The 21,182-nt window shown below is 40.7% G+C and overlaps 1 protein-coding gene across 5 annotated transcripts in view; it reads left to right on the top strand.

Annotated features, from left to right (window-relative positions):
• Positions 1-21,182, top strand: part of jarid2b (jumonji and AT-rich interaction domain containing 2b) — a 352,517-nt gene that overhangs the window by 242,698 nt on the left and 88,637 nt on the right. The window contains exon 1 of one of the 5 annotated variants that reach the window (XM_073023956.1): positions 15,315-15,400. The exons of the other annotated variants lie outside the window; for them this stretch is intronic. The gene's annotated coding sequence lies outside the window, so the exon portion shown is untranslated. Of the gene's footprint in view, positions 1-15,314; positions 15,401-21,182 lie in introns of those variants that run through there. 5 annotated transcript variants of the gene reach the window in all.

Here is a 21,182-nt window from a genome sequence, read left to right as displayed (position 1 = left end):
CTCCCACACAGGTATCCCATCATTGACGGACACAATGGACATCCACAACTACCAGTCAGCTCTTCAAACTGGAATTGGATTTCTTCCTGCAACCTGGCTCCATATTTATGCAGATGCACTGCCCTTACTAATAGATATGACCATTGACAACAACGTTGTCGTGCAGGCAAGTGTCTGGGCTTCTAGCAGCAGTTGCTTGTGCAACTAACATGGTTAAAGTTCAAAGTAAAATTTATGATCAATGTACATGCACATCACCACATACAACTCTGAGATGCTTTTTCTTGTGGGCATACTTTGCAAATCTATAGAACAGTAACTGTAAACAGGATCAATGAAAGGTCAAGTAGAACATGGAAGATGACAAACTATGCAAATGCAAACATAAATAAATAGCAATAAATAATGAGAGCATGAAGTAGCAAGGTAAGGATTCCTGAAAATGAGATCATTGGTTGTGGGAACACCAGGAATAGAATGAGTGTAGTTGTCCTCTTGTGTTCAAGAGCCTGATAGTTGACGGGCAGTAACTGTTCTTGAACCTGGTAATGCAAGTCCTGAGGCTCTTGTACCTTCTATCTGATGACAGCAGTGAGAACCAGGGTGGTGAGGACCTTTAGATGTTTTTCTGCAACAGCATTTCATGTAGATGTGCGCAGTGGTTGAGTGGGCTTTATCTGTGTTGTACTGGGCTGAATGCGCTACCTTTTGTAGGATTTTCTACTCAAAGGCTTTGGTGTTCCCATACCAGGCTATAATGTGGCCAGCCAGCACACTTTCCACCACACATCTATAGAATTTTGTCAAGGTTTTTGATGACATACCGAATCTCTGCAAACTCCTAAGGAACTAGAGGCACTGTCATGCTTCACATTTATATTTATATGATGCATCCAAGACTCAGAAAACTGGATTTGCTTACAGTGAATGACGAAGAACTTAATATAAAGTATGTGGCATCTTCTCCCAATAAAACAGGGAAAGGCACTGGAAGCTAGCTGTGGATGATATTACATACAAACTATATGTACAAAATAAAGCAACACACACACAATGCTGGTGGAACACAGCAGGCCAGACAGCATCTATAAGGAGAAGCACTGACGACATTTTGGGCCGAGACCCAGATGCTTGAATTTCCAGCGTCTGCAGATTTCCTCGTGTTTGCTGTACAAAATCAACCTGCCTTTTACAATCTGGAAGCCAAGGGCTCTCATTGAAAGGTAGTTACCCAGTCAACTCACCCATCTGGGGCCAACAATAGCACACTTTGCAGTTCAGAGGCAAACCGTGGTATGAAAGAGAGGAGAGGGTCTGATCATAGGTTGTCAGTGGGAGGATAAAGGCCTCAAGCATTGGAGAAGATGCATGCCAAAAGCAGGGTAAGCATGGAAACTGGGAACATAATGGTAGTGGTGAGACTGCAGATTTAGTCAGCTAGAATGGCCCTGGAAGCCAGTGCTGATCATGAGATAATAGCTTTGAAAATATTTTAGTGTTTACCTGCTGTTTCTCATCCATCATTTACTCATTCCCCACTCCTCTACCTCCCCCCCCCAAAAAAAAGTCTTGGTTTAAGTGGTTGAAATTGAATGTATTCCCACACAACCTGTTTTACTTACCACCTTCCATCAGTGCAGTGCTCCTTCAGGGTGATACTTAATGTTTTTTCTGGCTGTTGGACAGAAATCGTAGGGGAGTTAGAATTCCACTCCACCCAGTTACATACCCGCTAAAGGCTGCCTGTAATGGAAACTTGGTTGAGGAATGTGTTTCAAAATATCAAACTAACCTTGAAGTGAAAAGGAATTTAAACTGCTCATATGGTTTTGACCTGTGGTCTTGTTTTATAAGCTTTCATCTAGAGTTGCTCACTGCACGATTAAATTGCTGTCTTGTTGGAGCTGTTCTCTAGTTTCCCTCTAGTTGTTCATAGTTTGCTCATGGAATGAGTGGTGTCATGCACTGTCGGGCGAAGGGGGAGAGAGCTCCACATTGTCAACCCAGAATTGGGAGGAGTTGGTGTTTCAAACTGAGCTGATAACCTCTCAGTAATGAACACATCAAAGGGACAAAAGAAAGGAGCACTTGCGCTGCAGACTTCTGTAAAGTAGTACATCATGCTCAGAATAATGAACTTTTTCTTTGATGTAGTTCTCCCAAATTTACAAGTTGTCCTAGGGACTTTATGACCAAATTGTGGTGTTGTAACAAGATTTTATGATACCAGCAATTGCTGTGGAGAGCCAACGATCATTGATCGTTTAAATGAAATGATTGGAACTGGTGGCCATTTATTACTGAGCACCTTTTTAAGGATTCTGACCCTGTTGGCATCAATTATAGTGGACATAATCAGCAGGCCAGGGGTGAGTCAAAGACTTTGTTTATCATTAAAGAACATGATTTCCAAACCCCCCACCCCCCAGCAGTCAACGAGTGTCAGTTATGTTACTGGAGAAGGAGGGGAAAGGGGAAATTGGATGTCTAAGCTGGGTTGTTTCCATTGGGTTATATTTGTTTTGTGTAGTGGAGGGTGGGGGTGTGGTACAGTTTTAACAACTTCAACATGCTAAACGCTGCTGGCCAAAAGCTAACTTTGTACCTCCTCCTGCTCATGTCCTCTTTCATCCCCACGTACCTTGCATCAGGTGGATCAGAGGTTTACTTTGCCAGTTGTATTTGACAACCTGCATTTCATGTGCTGGTTGCAAGCTTCTCCGAACTCCCGAGCACCCCACTTCAGCAGACTGCCCCATTGAGAGCAGTGAATCTGCAGTTTCCAGTGTGCAGTTGCTTTTTTTGAGTAATACCTTAATTGAACAAAATAAGTAACATGCCAGAATGAATAAATGCATCTGGTTTGTTTCTAGTTGTGCTTTGCTTTGCTGATCTGTAGTTTATATTAATTTCTTGCAGCAGAGCTCAGAAATAACCCAGAGCTTGGTAGTATTTGAAAATTGATTCCTTCTGTAACTTACCAGGCTCTCTTTCAGTGAGAAACATAATGATACTGCAGAAAAAAATGACTAATCATTTACTTACTAGGCATCAGATATATAACAGGCTGTGCTTGTTAACAATTTCTGCATGGGAAGAAATGTTTTGAAACCTTTCTGGATGATATCATTTCGAACATGCATCATACTTGGGGTGTAGTTTTGATAACTGCAAATTGTGTAATCTCTTAGATTGTAGTTGTAAAGTACTGATGTTTGCTTTAAGTATTTAGATTTGGATGTACTTCTCACTTGTACGCTGAAGCAGACTGTGAAATATGTCATTTGTGTTTTCAACTAACACATCCAAGGATGTGCTGGGGGCCACACATTCCGGTGCCAACTTAGCATGCCCACAATGTTTGAGAACAACACATAAACAGCAACAGTGAAGTGAGCACCTTTCACACCCTCCCACCCACTCACACAGATAGGCCTCTAAGCCCAGGCTAGGCCACTTGGGCCCAGCTTTAGTCATTCTATTAATTAGTATTGTAATCTATTGCTAATAGCCTCTGGTAACTGGGTGTTCAGCTGGATGTCCGTCCAGTTTGCTGCACAAGCAGTCATGTGCTTGTCTCCAATGAATTGGGTTGCTTTGCACAATGATCTTGATGTCTGAGAATGGGAACAGGAAGGCTAGTGTGTTAAACAAGAGCTAGAAGTTTAAAGAAGATGCTAGAAGTGATGATGTCGGGAAATATTGCTGAGCTGAAACATATAACTCGTAAACTGATCCCAATATTCTATCTGCCTTGGGCTATGGGGTGTAATGGAATATTGCACCCCATAGCCCATGGGCAGCATGGTGGTGTAGTGGTTAGCACAATTCTTTACAGTACCAGCGACCTGGGTTTGATTCCTGCCACTGTCTGTATAGAGTTTGTACGTTCTCCCATGACCATGTGGGTTTCCTCCAGGTGCTTCAGTTTCCTCCCACAGTCGAAAGACTGACCATTTGGTAGGTTAATTGGTTGATGAAAATTGTCCTGTGAGGAAGGACAATTAAATCAAGGTTTGCTGGGTGATGCGGCTCAAAGGGATGAAGTTTCTATTCCGCACTGTATCTCAATAAATAAAAATATGTCTGCTAGGGAAATTTGGGGCAATTATGTCATTACAAATCCTGAGATACTTTTGAAGAATGAAATATAGTGAACAGACAAATGAAAAAGAAAATTAGATTACCCCTCTGGAGAGTTAAGTTTTTTCTCAAACCTCAGCTCTCCATCCTTTAACCACTTTCACAGTAGGTGGGTAAAGTGAGTTGTTTGATAACTACATAGTACTGTGGGCAATGACAGGGCTGCTTTCGATGGATGACTAACGTAGGCTTGTCTGCTTGAAGTATAGTCAAGCAGACTATACTTGACTGCTTGACCCCCCCCCCCCCCCGAACCCATCGCTGTGGTCTACTTCAAGCCCTCTGTATTTGCAAAATTATGATTTTTTTTTTACCCTGTAAATGTCCATGTGGCTATGTCAGTTACCAATTGAGAGCAAGGGTGCTAGTTAGAGGGAACAGTTAACACAGTTGTGGGTACAGATTTCTATGTCCTATTGACTGACGGAATGGTGGATGTGGTGAAGAAAATTTGTAAAGCTTGGATGTTGAAGTAATTTAGCTCATATTTCCTCATGCAAAGGAAAAGCAAAATTGGAGAAAAGGATGCCAGATACAACTTGAGTTAAAGGACAAGTTAGACTTTCATATAATAATAAACTTCAATCCTCAACTCCTGGAGCTGAATGTGCTGTCTCTGAATTTCATTAAAATGCATGTAAAATAACATTGCAATTTCTTGAGTTTCAATTGGGAGTACTTCTCAAGTCTTTATTTCAAAGTATATGCCTTCTTTCTGCCTTAAAAACTTCAGATGTATTTGAGAAGGCAGACCAGCAAAGGTAGAACAAGTAGTTCAGCAAGGTGCAGAAAACAGTGAGGGGGGAGACCAGCAGCATTCTGTTTCAATGTTAGAATCTGTTGCGTCCCTTCTCCGAGTTCAATAGACTCTCTGTCAGCATCAAGAGTGAAAGAGAGAGAGATATCGCTCGAGTGCAGGGGCCTTCCAACAGCAGTGCACGTTGCCTGCTGTCCTGCTGTTTCAATCAATAGTGACGCTTCATGGTAACATCAGTGAGGAACCAGGGTCATCCACGTCTTTCAGGCTGTGCCTAGAAATATCAAACACCAGCCTGTATAGCAAATCTGAGAATGAGAACCTTAGCTTGAGCTGCAGCTGTAGATCACAGACTCTGACAGGACCCCAGCCACCTTGAAAAGGAAAGAAAGACTGGAAAAAAAAAGAAGAAACTGTTTTGTGGATGAACCGGAAGAAGTTACTTGGGTCTGCAAAAACCTCTAATGCCATCTTTAGTTCTTCCCACTCCTATAGCAAGTAGTTCTTTGGACCATTGAGAAAACCTCCCTGTTTGTGTACCTTGGCACAATTAGTGGTCTTGCATTCGTACATGATTAATACAAAATTAAGGAGGGGGCAACAAGTAGGAAATGTAAGAAGCATTCAGCAGCTAAAGAGAGTATAGATTTCAATTTACTAAATTACATCTGTCCTCTGAGATATTTAGCATTTTTTAAATTTATCTTGGATTTTCAGCTTCTGCAAAATGTTGCTTTTTTTAGTGTAGATGTTAGTGGTATGCATTGTCTCCAACAATATTACTTGCCAGTAGGATGTCACATCAGATCATCTTGAAAGATTACTTCAGAAAATAAGTGCAAAGTAACCTTACTCCACAATTGCCTCTCCACTGTGCATATACAGGAACATGAAAATAATTCACTTCATGCCTGATATTTTCTTTCATCGGCACTGCTGGTGCAGCAGATAATGCTATTGTGTGATGGCTCCAGTGATCGGCTCAATCCTGGCATAGGGTGCTGTCTGTGTGGACTTTGTATGTTCTTCCTGAGACAGGGTGGGTTGCTCCAGTTTCCTTCGTCTCAAAGATGTGCTTGTTGGCCATTGTAAGGTACTCCTGGTTTGAAAGCAATTGGCAGCATTCAGGTAGCGTTGAACAGGGGGAATAAAGAATACCATTATATAGCATTTGTGCATTTTGGTGGTTGACAGTTGGTGTGGCCTGAAGGACCTGTTTTCATGTTGTATATTACTTTGTGACTGTGTAATTTCTTGCTTCTTGAAGGCTGTAATTTCTTGGGAAGGGCTGTGGTTAACAGTGCAACCACATGGTGTCGTCTCCTGAGCCACAAGACTTCAGTGCAAGTCCTATTTCAGGAGTTAAACTCACACAATCTGTTCAAGCATGTGGAGAGATGGACTATGTCACACTTGTTGCTTTAGATATAAAATGTTAAGCTGGAGCCCTATTTGCTTTGAAGAATCAATGCTTCTGGTAACTGGCTTCAAGACCAACACAACCAAAGTTGATTAAATAGACATTAGAAAGTATTGAAATTATTTTTTAAAAGCTAGTCTTTAGGCTCATCAGACCGGTGCTTATGCTGGTTTCTGTGGTGTATGAGACTCCTCTCCCCCCCCCCCCCCCCCCCCCCATCATGAGGTTAACTCCCAGCAGTTTTGCCGATACCCATTTCCAGATGGGTGGACTGGAGCAATGTGTAGTTAAGTGCCTTGCTCAAGGATACAACATACTGCCTCGGCTGGGGCTCGAACTCACAACCTTCAGATCGCTAGTCCAACGCCTTTACTACTTGGTCACGCGCCACACATTGAAATTATAGAGGGATACAATCGAAAAACAAACCCTTCGACTCATTACATCCGCAGCAACTACCACCTATTTACACTGATCCTACAGTAATCTCATTTTTATTCTTTCCCATACTATTATCACCTCCCCTCAGCTTCTGCCATTTAACTTGATGCACAGTCAGTTTTACAGCAGCCAATTGATCTACCAGTCTATGGGTCTTTGGGATGTGTGGGTGGTGGTGGGGGGGGGGGGGGGGAGAAAGCTGGATCACCCAGTGGTAACCCATTTTGTCACAGGGAGAATGTGTATGAGGTTTGCACATTGCTCTAGAGGCCAGGAGTGAATTCCAGGGTCAAGGCAGATCCCCATTAACTGTGCTACCATGCTGAGTTTGATGACACTTTGAAAATGTTCTACATTCTTCTCCTCCCACACTACTCAGTTGGATTTCTGAAAGAATCTATTAGTTGCACAGGGTTTTGGGAGTCTGTAACAAAAAATTAATAATGCTGGATCCAATTTCTTACATTTTCATTTTTTTCCTTTTGCTTTACTTGGTCTTTAAATGCTACATTATCTGCAATTTCAACAACTGGACTAGAACATCTCAGCTTCAGGAGTTCATCTAATTAGAATGTTACCTAGTGATATATTTTGATTTTACAGTGATAATCTAGCTGTCATTGTTCAGACCTTAAAGTAGGTTTCTAGCATATCAAACGAGTTTTCACTGTGATAGTGACAGGAAATGAATGTTGGTTCCCAAGACAGGAGAGACATTATTAATCAGTTTCAATATAGCTTGTTTGCTTATTAAAGATGATTTATTAAACTTCATTTCCCTGTAACTGAAATGACTTGCCAAATCTACTGAAGTAGTAATTGAAAATGTGCAAGTTGACTTCAGCAGGTTTATTGAAGTAATTTTGAGCTACCTTTATGTCAAACAATGTTCCCACTTTGTCAGATTTGCTACATGCCCGCTGATCTTCAAATCTTTCCAAGCCTCATTCTTCCCTATCTGTGTAGCTCCTCCAGCCAATGTCCACTGGATATCTGTGATCCTTCAACTGTTCTGTTGGACATGTCCCACTACCTTGGCGCTTATGGTACATGGCACAGATACAGAAGTTTTGTAGATGGTAATTGCCCCCACTAATTCATTTGGTCTCTCCTATCAGAGGTATTTCCTTTGCTCTATTCATCCTTTCCCCACCTTCCCTCCTACTGGAAATTAACTTATTTAATTATCCATTCCAGTTCTGGACCGGAGAACATTAACTCATCCTCCTTCGACAGATGCTGCCTAATTTCTGTTGTGTATTTAATATTTCAGTAATACTTGAGTAATCTTGTAAATATATTTGGTTAACTATTCTTTGTTGTTTACATTGCCGGTTATGTGTAAAAGTATGTGAATGGCATATGTCATTTTGCCACCATGTCCTATTAGCTGCCTCACTAAAAATAAAGCTGAAGGACAAAAGTTATCCCTCGTCCTGTGTTCTTCTTTTGATTAGTTTTACATTTTGAAGTTACAAAGCAAAACAGTGGCAATGAGTAAGTTTTAAAACAAACCAGAGATGACTACCTATCTGTTGAAGCGCAGCACTTTTTCTTCACAAGGGGAGAGAGAATTTTAAAAAAATCTGAAAATGGATGAAATTCACGGATTTGTAAACCATGAGTACTGGGTGATGATAGTAAATTTAAAAAAAGCAGAAATAACTGGCTGCATTGGAAAGATCGATACATTTGATAGCATAAAAGATAACTGGGTGATATATATTGAACGAATTGAGCAGTATTTTGAAGCAAATGAAATAGCCAATTAAAAGTGAGTGCTAGTATTACAGAGTGCAGTAGGTCAAACAGCATACAGGTTGCTTAGAGCTTCAGCTGCTCCAACTAAACTGGCCAAAATGAGTTTTTTTGATTTTATGAAAGTAATGCAGGAACATTTAGAAACAATCATTGTTGATTGCAGAATGCTTTAGGTTGCATGAGCGTAATCAAAAGGAAGGGGAGTCCATTTCAGCACACGTGGCTGAATTGAAGAAATTGAACATTGCCAGTTCAGTTATGGGCTTACTGATACACTGAGGGATTGTTTAGTTTATGGTATCTTACAAGGAAGCATTCAAAACAGCTCCTAACTGAAGCACACCTAGCATTTAAAACCTGCAGTTCAAATCTCTGTATCAATAGAAATGGCAGCCAGAGATCCAGTTGGGTTGCAGTCAGGAATGAAAGCGTGCATTAACAAATTTGTAATGTCTAAACAGAAACTAGTCTGGGCAAACAAATCGTGTTATATTTGTGGCAGGGACTCGCATTCATCAGACCAATACAAGTATAAAGGTGAAACTTGCAGAAAATGCAAGTAGGACACGTACAAATAGCATGTTTGGCAGACAAAAATAAATGGACTGCACAGGGAAGAAGTAAAGGCTAAAAAGTCAAGTTGTAATTTGAAGTGGAGCATTAATCTGCCTGCTATTGATGAAAAAATCGGATAGTGATGAGAGTGACACAGGACTGAGTAGCCTTGAGATTTACCATGTGAAAGCTAACACGTGACAAGCAATATTGCTTACACCAGAAGTGAATGGAGAATTAATTAAAATGGAATTGGACAAGGGCTCGCTGTTTTAGTCATTCCACAAAATAAGTTTGAACTTATTCAAAAAATGAATTCAAAGATATTGAACTGAAGCCTGCAGAAATCCAATTAAGAACTTGTGCTGGAGAAAAGATAACTCCTACGGGCTGATATTGTAACAATGAAACACAATAATCACAAAGTTACATTGGGATTGTATGTGGTCAAAGCAGATGACTAGCATTGTGGGGCCGTTATTAGCCTAGACAACTACAACTTGATTGGAGATTATCCATTTGCATGTCACATTCCCTGCTGTAGGGTTAATTGAAAGTGAATTAAGAAAGGTACTGGATGATGTGACGACAGTGTTCAAGGATGGCATTAGTAATCAAATATATTAAGGGGAAAAAATAGTGTTAAAGGAAAATACCACACCTAAGTCTTACAAAGCCCGTCTGGTTCCTTACACCATCCTTAATAAAGCAGCTAGTGAGCATATTGCGTGGATGCTGAAGAAATCCTTTCCAAGGTTGAGTGGAGCCCATGGGCAATGTCAGTAGTCCCAGTAGCCAAAGATGGGTCTACCAGGATCTGTGGTGATTTTAAGGTCACCATCAAACCAGTACTGCAACAAGATCAACACCCTCTGCCCAGGATGGAGGATATATTTACAAACTTTTCTGGAGTGAAACACTATAGCGAAGTGGACTTGGCTGAGGCCTACCTACAGGTGGAAATAGAAGAAGAGTCCATAAACACTCACATAAGGGTTTCTTGCCATAACAGATTTATTTTTAAAGTAGCATCTGCACCTGCACTCTGGCAGAAAGCTATGGATTAGGTGCTGTAAGGCTGCCAGGTGCTCAGTGTTACCTGGATGACATCATTGCTACTGGTGAGGAGGACAAGGATCATCTCCAAAATCTCAAGACAGTGTTAAAAAGGTTAGAAGATTATGGGCTCAGCATGATGCAACAAGTGTGAATTCTTTAAACCAAGCATCGCTTACTGTGGTCACACCATTGACACATAAGAACTACATGAGTGTGCTGTAAAAATTCAAGCAGTGATGGATGCCCCAAGGTCAAAGGATATGTCATGGCTGTTGTTCTTTTTTTAGGATTTGTCAATTACTATAACAGTTTCCTGCTACAGTAATTTGGCTACTGTGCTCCACACTCCTTGAAATCATTACTACAGATTGGGAAGAAATGGCAATGGGCAAAGTTCGAGGTGGCTTTCCAAAAGGCAAAACAAATGGTGATAACACACACTGTACTCACATGTTATGATCCACATCATTCTGTGAAGCTTGTCTGTGATGCCTCACCTTACATGATATGTGCAGTCATGTCACAGGTTATGAGTGATGGAAGTGAACGCCCCATAGTTTTTGCCACACATTCCCTTACTGCTGCAGAGAAAATTAAGCACAGATTGACAGAGAGGCCTTAAGTCTGGTTTGGGGTGTAAATGTTTTTCACCCAGTTCTGGGGAGAGGTTACCCTCATTACTGATCATCAGCCACTGGTGTCCATTTTGAATCCACAGAAGGGTGTTCCACTAACAACAGCAGCATAAATGCAGAGGTGATCAAAAGTGGGTACTTAGAAAAATTAAGGACCAAACTGGACCACACTCCTATACAATGGAGATTGCGTCTGATGTCATCTGGAGGTGACATTGAAACATAGGAAACCTACAGCACAATACAGGCCTTTCGGCCCACAAAGTTGTGCCGAGCATGTCCCAACCTTAGAAATTACTAGGGTTACCCATAGCCCTCTATTTTTCTAAGCTCCACGTACCTATCCAAAAGTCTCTTAAAAGACCCTATTGTATCCGCCTCCACCACCGTTGCACACTGCACTTGCTAAACATTGAATTGTATTTCTGTTTGTGGTAATGAATACCCCATATGGTTAGTAATAACCTTTGCCATTCCATGTAGTTTGACCAGAATTGTACAAGTGCAGTCTAACCAATATTTTGCGCAAATGCAGTGTAACATCCTAGCTCTTGTTGTCAGTACCTCTGCTTGAGGAATGTATTTTTCACTTTCTTGTGTAATTATGTCTTCATTTTCATGAAGATATGGTCATGCACCCCCCCCCCCCCCCCCCCCCCCCCGGTTTTAAATTTTATAGCTCCATTCTAAACTCGTCTCACCACTGTTAGGATGCTCACTTCCAGCCTGTGGCCATAAAAACATAGAAACATAGAAAACCTACAGCACAATACAGGCCCTTCGGCCCACAAAGTTGTGCCGAACATGTCCCAACCATAGAAATTACTAGGCTTACCCATAGCCCTCTATTTTACTAAGCTCTATGTACCTATCTAAAAGCCTCTTAAAAGACCCTATCGTATCCGCCTCCTCCACCGTTGCTGGCAGCCCATTCCATGCACTCACCACTCTCGATGAGTAAAAAAAAACAACTTACCCCTGACATCTCCTCTGTAGCTACTCCCCAGCACTTTAAACCTGTGTCCTCTTATGACAACCATTTCAGCCCTGGGAAAAAGCCTCTGACTATTCACACAATCAATGCCTCTCATCATCTTATACACCTCTATCAGGTCACCCCTCATCCTCCGTCTCACCAAGGAGAAAAGGCCGAGTTCACTCAACCTATTCTCTTAAGGCATGCTCCCCAGTCCAGGCAACATCCTTGTAAATCTCCTCTACACCCTTTCTATGGCTTCCACATCCTTCCTGTAGTGAGGTGACCAGAACTGAGCACAGTACTCCAAGTGGGGTCTGACCAGGGTCCTATATAGCTGCAACATTACCTCTCAGCTTCTAAATTCAATTCCACGATTGATGAAGGCCAATACACTGTGCGCCTTCTTGCAATGAAACATCGATCAGTTGAGGAGAGTGAATTGTTGGATAAGAAAGGAGGCCAGAGCTGTCAGAACCACTTCCTGAGGTCCCAGGGTCAACTCCTACAACCACCGCGGATGATGCCCCAGACCTGAGATTGTTTCACAGCCACGAGTCTCTTATGCCGAGGAGAGTGAAGACCCCCGCCCCCCGAAACCCAGGAAAGACGTTATCCCACAGCAGTCAAATCTTTAAGGATGAATGGGACAATTTGAAACTTAGTATGCTGTGGATGCCTATATAGTAGTTGTATTATATAGTATAATATATATGTACATAAGTTGAGATGCATTATATAATGAGTTGGAGTTTATAGCTAAGCAGAGAAGAGTGTTGTACATTTCAGTAATATTTGAGTAATATTGTAAATATATTTGATTATTCTTTGTTTACATAATTCATTACGTGAATGACATACATCATGGTGACACGGTAGTGTAATGGTAGCACAATACAATATGGTGACCTGGTTCAATCCTGCCTCTGCCTGTAAAAAGTTTGTACGTTCTCCCTGTGACCATCTGTGTTCCTCTGGATGCTGCGGTTTCCTCTCATAGTCCAACGATGTACAGTTGCAAGAAATAGTTTATGAACCCTTTGCATTTAACTGGTTTTCTGCATTAATTATTCATAAAATATGGTCTGATCTTCTAAGTCACAATCTGCTTAAACTGCCTACACTTGTAGTACTTCTCATCAATACGAAGTACAGTTGACCCTCCTTATCCGCGGGGGATTGGTTCCGAGACCCCCCGCGGATATCAAAAATCGTGGATGTTCAAGTCCCTTATTTAACCTGGCTCAGTATGGTGGTCTTTAGGACCCAGCAGAACCCCGGACTTTATTTAACATGCTTAGTGAGGTGGACATTAGGACCTGACGGTGCAGCTCTGAATCCACAGTGTTTCTGTTCATGAAAATAATCATGATCACGATTGGAAAATAAGGTGGAAGTAATAAAGCGATTGGAAAGAGGTGAAACGCCATTAGTCATTGGAAAAGCATTAAACTACAGTCGGTCAACAATCAGAACAATTTTAATGGAGCATGTGAAAGGCCCTGCCCCGATGAAAGCTACAATTATTACTGAGCAACGCAGTGGTTTAATTATTGAAATATGAATGTTTCTTAAGTGTTTTATATGCATAGAAAGGTAAAATATATACTATATGCTAAGAAAAATGTTTGAGTAACTGATGCTAAATAATACTGGATATACCTGTTCTGACTTCAAATCCGACTTAAAGATGGACTCAGGAACAGAACTCATTCATAACCCGGGGACTGCCTGTACTTTTAAATCATCTCTAGATTACTTATAATACCTAATACAATGTAAATACTATGTAAATAGTTGGTATACTGTATTGTTTAGGGAATAATGATAAGAAAAAATAGTTTGTACATGCTCAAATAACGAGTGCTGGAGAGAGAACTTCCGGGTTTTCCCGATCCGCGGTTGGTTGAATCCACGCATGCGGTTTCTGCGGATAAAGAGGGCCGACTGTACACTATTTAAACAATCACAGTCTAGGTTTAAAAAAGATGTGAACCTCTGATGTAATGTCTTTTACAAAAGCTATTTGGAGTCAGGTGTTCCATTCAATGCGAGGAGATTGGGGCTGTGGGTTGTAGAGGTGTCCTACCCTATAAAAAAAGACACATAAAGTCAGGTTACATTTGCAATTTTCCAGTCCTCCGGAACCATGGCAGAATCTATTGATTCTTGAAAGATCATTCCTCCATCATCTGTTCAGGTGACTTATCGATCTTCAGATCTTTCAGTTTCCCCAGCATATCTCCCTAATCATAACAACTGCAGTCACTTCTGCTCCTTACAGTCTCAAACTTCTGGCACACTACTAGTGCCATGCACAGTGAAGACTGATGCAAAATACTTCAGTTCATCTGCCCTTTCCTTGTCCCCTGTTGTTGTCTCTGCAGTGTCATTTTCCAATGGTCCAATATCTACTCTTGCCTCTGATTTACTTTTTAGATATCTACAAAATAATTTTATCATTTGTGATATTATTCATCTTTCATCTTTTTATTTGCCTTCTGTTGGTGTTTAAAAAAAATCCCCAATCTTCTAATTTCCCCACTAATTTTTGCTCGATTGTATGCCCTCTCTTTGCTTTTATGTTGGCTTTGACTTATCCTGCTAGCCGCAGTTACATCATCCTGACTTTAGGACACTGCTTCTTTTTTGGGATGCGTCTATCCTGTGCTTTCCAAATTGCTTCCAGAAACTCCAGCCATTGCTGCTCTGCTGTCATCACTACTCGTGTCCCTTTCCAATCAATTTTGGCCAGCTCCTTTTTCATGCCTCTACTTTACTTCACTGTGATACAGATATTTCCTTCTCCGTCTCAAACTGCAGGATGAATTCTATCATATTCTGATCATTATTTTGTAAGGGTTCCTTTACCTTAAGCTCCCTAATCATATCCGGTTTACTATGCAGCATCCAATCCAGAATTGCTGATCCCTCAGTGGGCTCATCCACAAGCTGCTCCAAAAAGCCATCTCGTGATCATTCCACAGTTTCTCTCTCTTGGGATCCAGCGTCAACTTGATTTTCCCAATCTATCTGCCTGTTGAAATCCTCCATGACTGATCTGGTTTTTGACATGGTTTACTATCTCCTGCTGTAATTTATAGACCACATCCTGTCGACTGTTCAGAGGCTTCCACCAGAGTCTTTTTCTTAACTCTACCTACAAGGATTCTACATCTTCTGATGCAATGTTATCTCTTTCTCAGAGTTTGATTTAATTTTTTTTACCCAGGTTCAGGTTGAGGCCAACTCGTCAGAATCTGAAAAGAAAAGACAAGTTATAGAGAGAATGAGGCAAGGGAGGCTGGGTTAAAGGGAGTACCTCTGACAGTGTATGGCTAGTTTTTGTGTTGGTAATGCATTTGTGAAGCCTTCTGATTGATTACAGGTGGCCCCTGTTTTTCGAACATTCGCTTTACCACACCTTGCTGTTACGAAAGACCTACATTAGTTACCTGTTTTCGCTAACAGAAGGTGTTTTCACTGTTACGATAAAAGGCAGCGCATGCCCCGAGCAGCCAAACTCCTCCCCCGGAACTGCATTCTAGCCGGCATTGCTTAAACGTGTGCCTGTGAGCATCTGTGCTTTATGTTGATTTATTTTGTGCATCTGTTAGCAAGATGAGTTCTAAGGTATCGGAAAAACCTAAAAGGTAAGGGTGTTACACTTAGTGTAAAACTAGACATGACTAAGCTTTTGATTGTGGTGAACGAAGTAAGGACATTGTCTGCATTGAACTTGCCTGCGTCCACCATTCGCACTGTTTATATGCAGAGAGAAAGAATCTTGAAAGCTGCAGATGTTACGGTTGGTTCTGCTCGTAGCAAAGTGGTCTCTCGTAGTCGGCATCCAATAATGGATAAAATGGAAATTGCTTGAGTGGATTGATGGGTGTACAAAGTGTGGTGTTCGGTTAAGTTATCTTATACCTAAGGAGAAATCAGTCAGTCTTTTTAATAAGCTGAAACAGAAAGCACTGGACGATGGTGATGAAAGTGTTGCGAAAGTGGATTTTAAAGGTGGTCATTGGTGGTTTGATCGGTTTCTGAGGCAAGGTCCTCTTCATAGCTTAAAGTTTACTGGAGAGAGTGCTTCAGCTGATACTGAAGCTGCCGAAAAGTTCCCGGCAGAACTGAAGAAAATAATTACAGAAGGTGGTTATTCGTATAAATGTTTAACTGTAATGAAACTGCAATTTATTGGAAAAAATTGCTGAGCACCCCAACCTCCAACGACTCAGCCTAACACATCATCATCATCAGTGTGCTCGCTGTCTTCCTGATTTCAGTAAGTGAAACTACACTGTACATACATTATTTCTACTTTATATAGGCTGTGTATTTTTATGTGTTATTTGGTATGATTTGGCAGCTTCATAGCTTAAAGGTTATTGGAGAGACTGCTTCTGCTACGTAGTGAGATTATATGCTACGCTAGACAGTGCTGCAATGATTGCAGAAAAGTATTTCTACTTTATATAGGCTGTGTATTTATCATATAATTCCTGCTTTTACTATATGTTACTGTTATTTTGGGTTTTATGTGTTATTTGGCATGATTTTGTAGGTTATTTTTTGGGTCTGGGAAGACTCACAAATTTACCCCGTATAAATAAATGGTAATTGCTTATTCACTTTACAACATTCCGGCTTATGAACTGTTTCATAGGAATGCTCTACATTCAGCTAGCGGGGGAAACCTGTATATTAATAAGGGAAATCTGATCAAAAATGAAGGAACATTTTACAGCTGGGAAAATGCAGAATGCAAAGCTTCATCTACTTGGAGACATCTTTGTAAATTCCTGGTTTGCTATCATTATTGAACTACTGTTGGTCCCCTGAATTGATATTAGTGGTAAAACTGAGAAATGTGCATTGGTGTGAAACTGCTGTAATTCTGGGGCCACTACTGGTCTGCAGTAACTCGGAGGTGCAGTTTTGAATCTTCCTGTTTGGCAGTCATGATGTTACATAACACACAATGGAGCCTACCATTAGTAGCTACTATTAGTAGTGCAATGGTAGCTACTGATACTAGTACAAGTTTGGGTAGATTCTCTGCAGCTGATATATTAATAAAGATACATACAACAGTTTATGTGTTAGGAAAATACACCTTCTCTGTACCAATGCAGCTCTGTTGGGATAACAATTCTGTTTAACCCTGTTTGCTAATGCGATGATGGTTTGGAGATGGGAATTGGGAGGGGTAGGTCAGGGCAGGGAGGCAACCAAAGCATGCTTGTACTATGGGTGCATCTCTTACATAGATGTGAATTGTACATTTGTTACATTTGTTATGCACTGCACAAACCTCCTTTGTACTATGCTTTCTTGATTTTAAAAAAAACAATGAAAATATTGCTGAGGAAAAAAGTGCTGCTCGCTGTTGTAATCTTCTCTAACAGAACCTGTGGAAGTCATGAGAATTGCATGATTTCATGAAATGTTCTCACTTGCTTTTTTTAAAAAAAAAGTTCCCAAGTTATTCTAATTAATAGCTTAATCTCTGACCCCAAAAGATCAGCTTTCCATTGGTGCGTTGTCATTCCAGCATAGAACTGTTGGAAATTTCACTTTCATTTTAACTCTATAAGACTAGGAATACAATTAGGCATTTTGGCCCTAATTTGCCATTCATTCCTGACCCCTTATTTTTCAACTCCATTTTTCAGCTTTCTCCCCTTAATCCCATAATTGAAAATTTCAGTCTCTGTCTTAAATGCACCCAATGATTTGCTTCCACGGCCCTCTCAGTATTACAGAGATGTTCCTTTATTCTGAGTCTGTGCAGTTGGATCTTGAGCCTTCCTACTAATGGAAACGTCCTCTCCAAACCTTCCAGTCCTTTCTGTGTTCAGAATTTTCAATGACATTCCTCACTCCAGCACCCATCCCTTCATCCTTCTGGACTCCGTCACATTGGCTTAGAGACATAGGCCCAAAGACTTCTGGTATTCTGGTGCGTTAAGTTAACACTCCCTTTTTCTTGGTTGTAAAACTCTATCATACAGGAGTTATTATTCTGGAGATTTTGCCACATTGGATCTTGAGGGCTTCTCAGCTCCCCCCTGTCATCAGACATCCCAAGTCTACAGCAGCTGTCTCCACAACTCCTCCTCTTGAAATAATTGTCTTCCTTCTCAATGTGACCCAGAGATCACACCCTTATCCCCAGAGGCCTGGCAACTTCTATACATTACTGGAGACACTGAGAGAAATCCCAAGTGTTCTCAGCTGTGTTTATGGAGCAGTAAAGTTTCCTGCATGTTTACACAACAAATCATCCTCCATAATATGTGGAGTTATGTTTGTCCTTTAGTGCTTTTCCCATGACACTTGTAAATCATCTTTTCTCTTCCCTTCTATCTCTGTCCAAAATGTGCTGGAGATATTGAAGTATTGTTTGTTTTGCCCTTGTATAGTCTTCTGCATCTGAAAGTGCTAGAAATTCCATTTCTATTCTTGTCCTGGATGGCAGTGATGTAATAATTCTGTTCTCTACATTGCTCCGGTTTTGATACTTTCTGCCCTGAGTCTCCCTGAGTCACTATGTGAGTTTGGATTGGTTGCCACAGTGGAAGGGGAACAAATTGAATCCCAAACACATGATAATCTTTGGGGGAAAAAATGCTACTTTACTGGGATGGATAGGTAATGCAGATATTGATCCTAAAATAATTTTCTCTTATACTAACCCCAGACCCTTGTGGTTATAAGTGGTCTTTGTATCTGGGATCTTGACTCTGTAGAACAACCTATGAAGTCAGTGAGATCTCAGAGGTCCTCTGATTCTGACCTTTCTGCACATCCTGGCTTTTCAGTGCATGGCTGCTGTTTATTATTACTTGAGTTGCCCGAGTGCAAAGTGCTGGTAACCCTCTCTTCAACAGTCCCTCTCTATCCCTCTTTTCCCCTCACATCCTAACAATTACCACTTTACATAAGCTTTCAGATAGCTGTACCAATATGTACTGAATATGATGCAAGTACTGTTGAATGAATTGGGTTCTTCTACTTTATTAAAGATGTCATAAAATTGCTGTTAAAGTTTTAGTTTTAAAATCTCAGATATTTTAGCATAAAGATTACTTGACAGCAAGACTGTTTTTCACAGATCCAGTCCTCATTATTGTAATGTATTTAATATTTCCGTAGTATCTGAGTACTGTTGTAAATATATTGTTTGATTAAGCATTCTTGTTCACTTAAATAATTCATTCTGCATTGTATGTTTAAAAAAAAACTGAATTTTATCCGTCATGATGCTATCATGTGATATATGCACGCCTCTCTTAAAAGCAAAGTTAGACTCACATTTTGGATGTTCATGTCTTTTTTAAATTAGTTTAATGTTGTGAAGTCAGAAGACATAACAGTTATGTCTTTGTGTGTTCCTCAGAATCATCCCATTTCTTTAATGCTTTCATGCTTCCAAGGCAAATTAACAATTTAGTCCAATAGAACATAAAAAATCTACACCGCATTACAGGCCCTTCAGCCCACACTGTTGTGCCGAACATGTAACCTACTCTAGAAGCTGCCTAGAATTTCCCTACTATGTAGCCCTCTATTTCTCTATGCTCCAAGTACCTGATAGTCTCTTAAAAGACACTATTGTATCTGCCTCTACCACCTTCACTGGCAGTACATTCCACACACCCACCAGTGCAGTGCATGGAAAAACTTACCCCTGATATCTCCTGTGTACCTGCTTCCAAGCACCTTTAAATTATGCCCCTTGTGTTAGCAATTTCAGCCTTGGGAAAAAGCCTCTGACTATCCACACGATCAATGCCTCTCATCATCTTACACACCTCTATCAGGCCACCTCTCATCTTCCATCATTCCAAGGAGAAAAGGCCAAGTTCATTCAGCTTCTTATAAGACATGCTCTCCAATCCAGGCAACATCCTCGTAAATCTCCTCTGCACTCTATCTTTATAGCATCCACATCCTTCCTGTAATGAGGTGACCAGAACTGAACACAGTCTAAGAACTAAAAAAATAACATATTTGTAATTTATATTTAATATATTTGATATATTTGTAATATCTCTGAAGATTTGATTCTTTCCATATCTGGTTCTTAATTATTCGCTGAATCTTCAGTTTTGGCATCATAATCAAATATAAGCATTTAACTTTTTGTCTGTAATATTTTTAAATACACAGTTCAGTAACTCAACACGTACTCCTCTGCTCATTAGCTTAATGCCAGCATGAGCAACTTCTATATCTTGCGGCCTTTTTTCGTATTTTCACCATGCTTGCATTGTTTTTATTTAAGGCAATATTCTGTGACTCCAAACCTTGGCCTGCATCATCAATGCAATGCTTATTCCCCAGGTGAAAGTGTACTCTGTTGCTATGATACTAACCTACTTACATGCATTCCGTTTGGCGGTTGAATTGTTTGTAGTTTAACCCATCCTAAAAACATAATGGGTTATTGTTCTTCTTTTGTAGCAAGCATACACTTTTAGTCACTTTCTGCACCTACCTGGATTGTACAATGCTCATATAGACAAATAAGTCTGTAATGATTGCTGCCATTGTGGTAATGAAGAGGGCTGCCAAAGGATATAGGTCAGTTGTAGATATGGGCAGAGAAATGGCAGATTTTAATCTGGGCAAGTGTGGGGTTTTAAAGAGAGATTAACTTTATTTGTTACATGTACATCAGAACATAGAGTGAAATGAGTTGTTTCTGTCAAATCAACTCAACAAGGATTATGCAAGGATCACGGCTCTTCTAGCATGTCCCGTACCTCTTTGAACTGTGGGAGGAAATCAGAGCAGCGAGGAAACCCATGAGGTCACGGGGCGAACTTCCAAACTCCTTACAGATGGCTGCAGGAATTGAACCCCTGATCAGTGACTGCTGGTGCTGCAATAATATTGCACTAACCCCTTCGCTACTGTGCCACAATTTGGGAGATGAGATGTAAAGGAAATGTACAGAGTTAATCGAAGGATCATTAACCGTATCGCTGTACTGAGGGATCTTGGTGTCCAAATACATAGGTCCCTGAAAGTGGCTGCACAAGTTGATAGTGCTGTAAAGAAGAAATATGACATGCTTGCTTTCATTAGTTGAGGCACTGAGTTCAAGAGTCAGGAAGTTGTAGCTTTATAAAACAGAAGATATTGCGTACATGGGAAGTATTGCATTCACTTTGGTTCACCCCTTTGCAGGAAGTACGTGGAGGCTTTGAAAAGGCTGCAGAAGAGACTGACCAGGATGTTGCCTAGATTAGAGGGCAGGTGACATAGGAGGAGGTTGAACAACCTGGGGTCATTTTCTTGGAGTGTCAGAGGTTGAGGGGAGACCAAATAGAGGTTTATAAGAGCTATGAGAGACATTGATAGATAGCTGGTATCTTTTTCCAAAGATTTAAATTTCTAATACTAGGAGGCATGCAATTAACT

This window comes from Hemitrygon akajei, chromosome 20 (genome assembly GCF_048418815.1).
Source record: "Hemitrygon akajei chromosome 20, sHemAka1.3, whole genome shotgun sequence".
NCBI lineage: Eukaryota > Metazoa > Chordata > Chondrichthyes > Myliobatiformes > Dasyatidae > Hemitrygon > Hemitrygon akajei.
The sequence above is the reverse complement of the archived record's forward strand: the minus strand, read 5'-3'. Positions and strand labels throughout refer to the sequence as shown.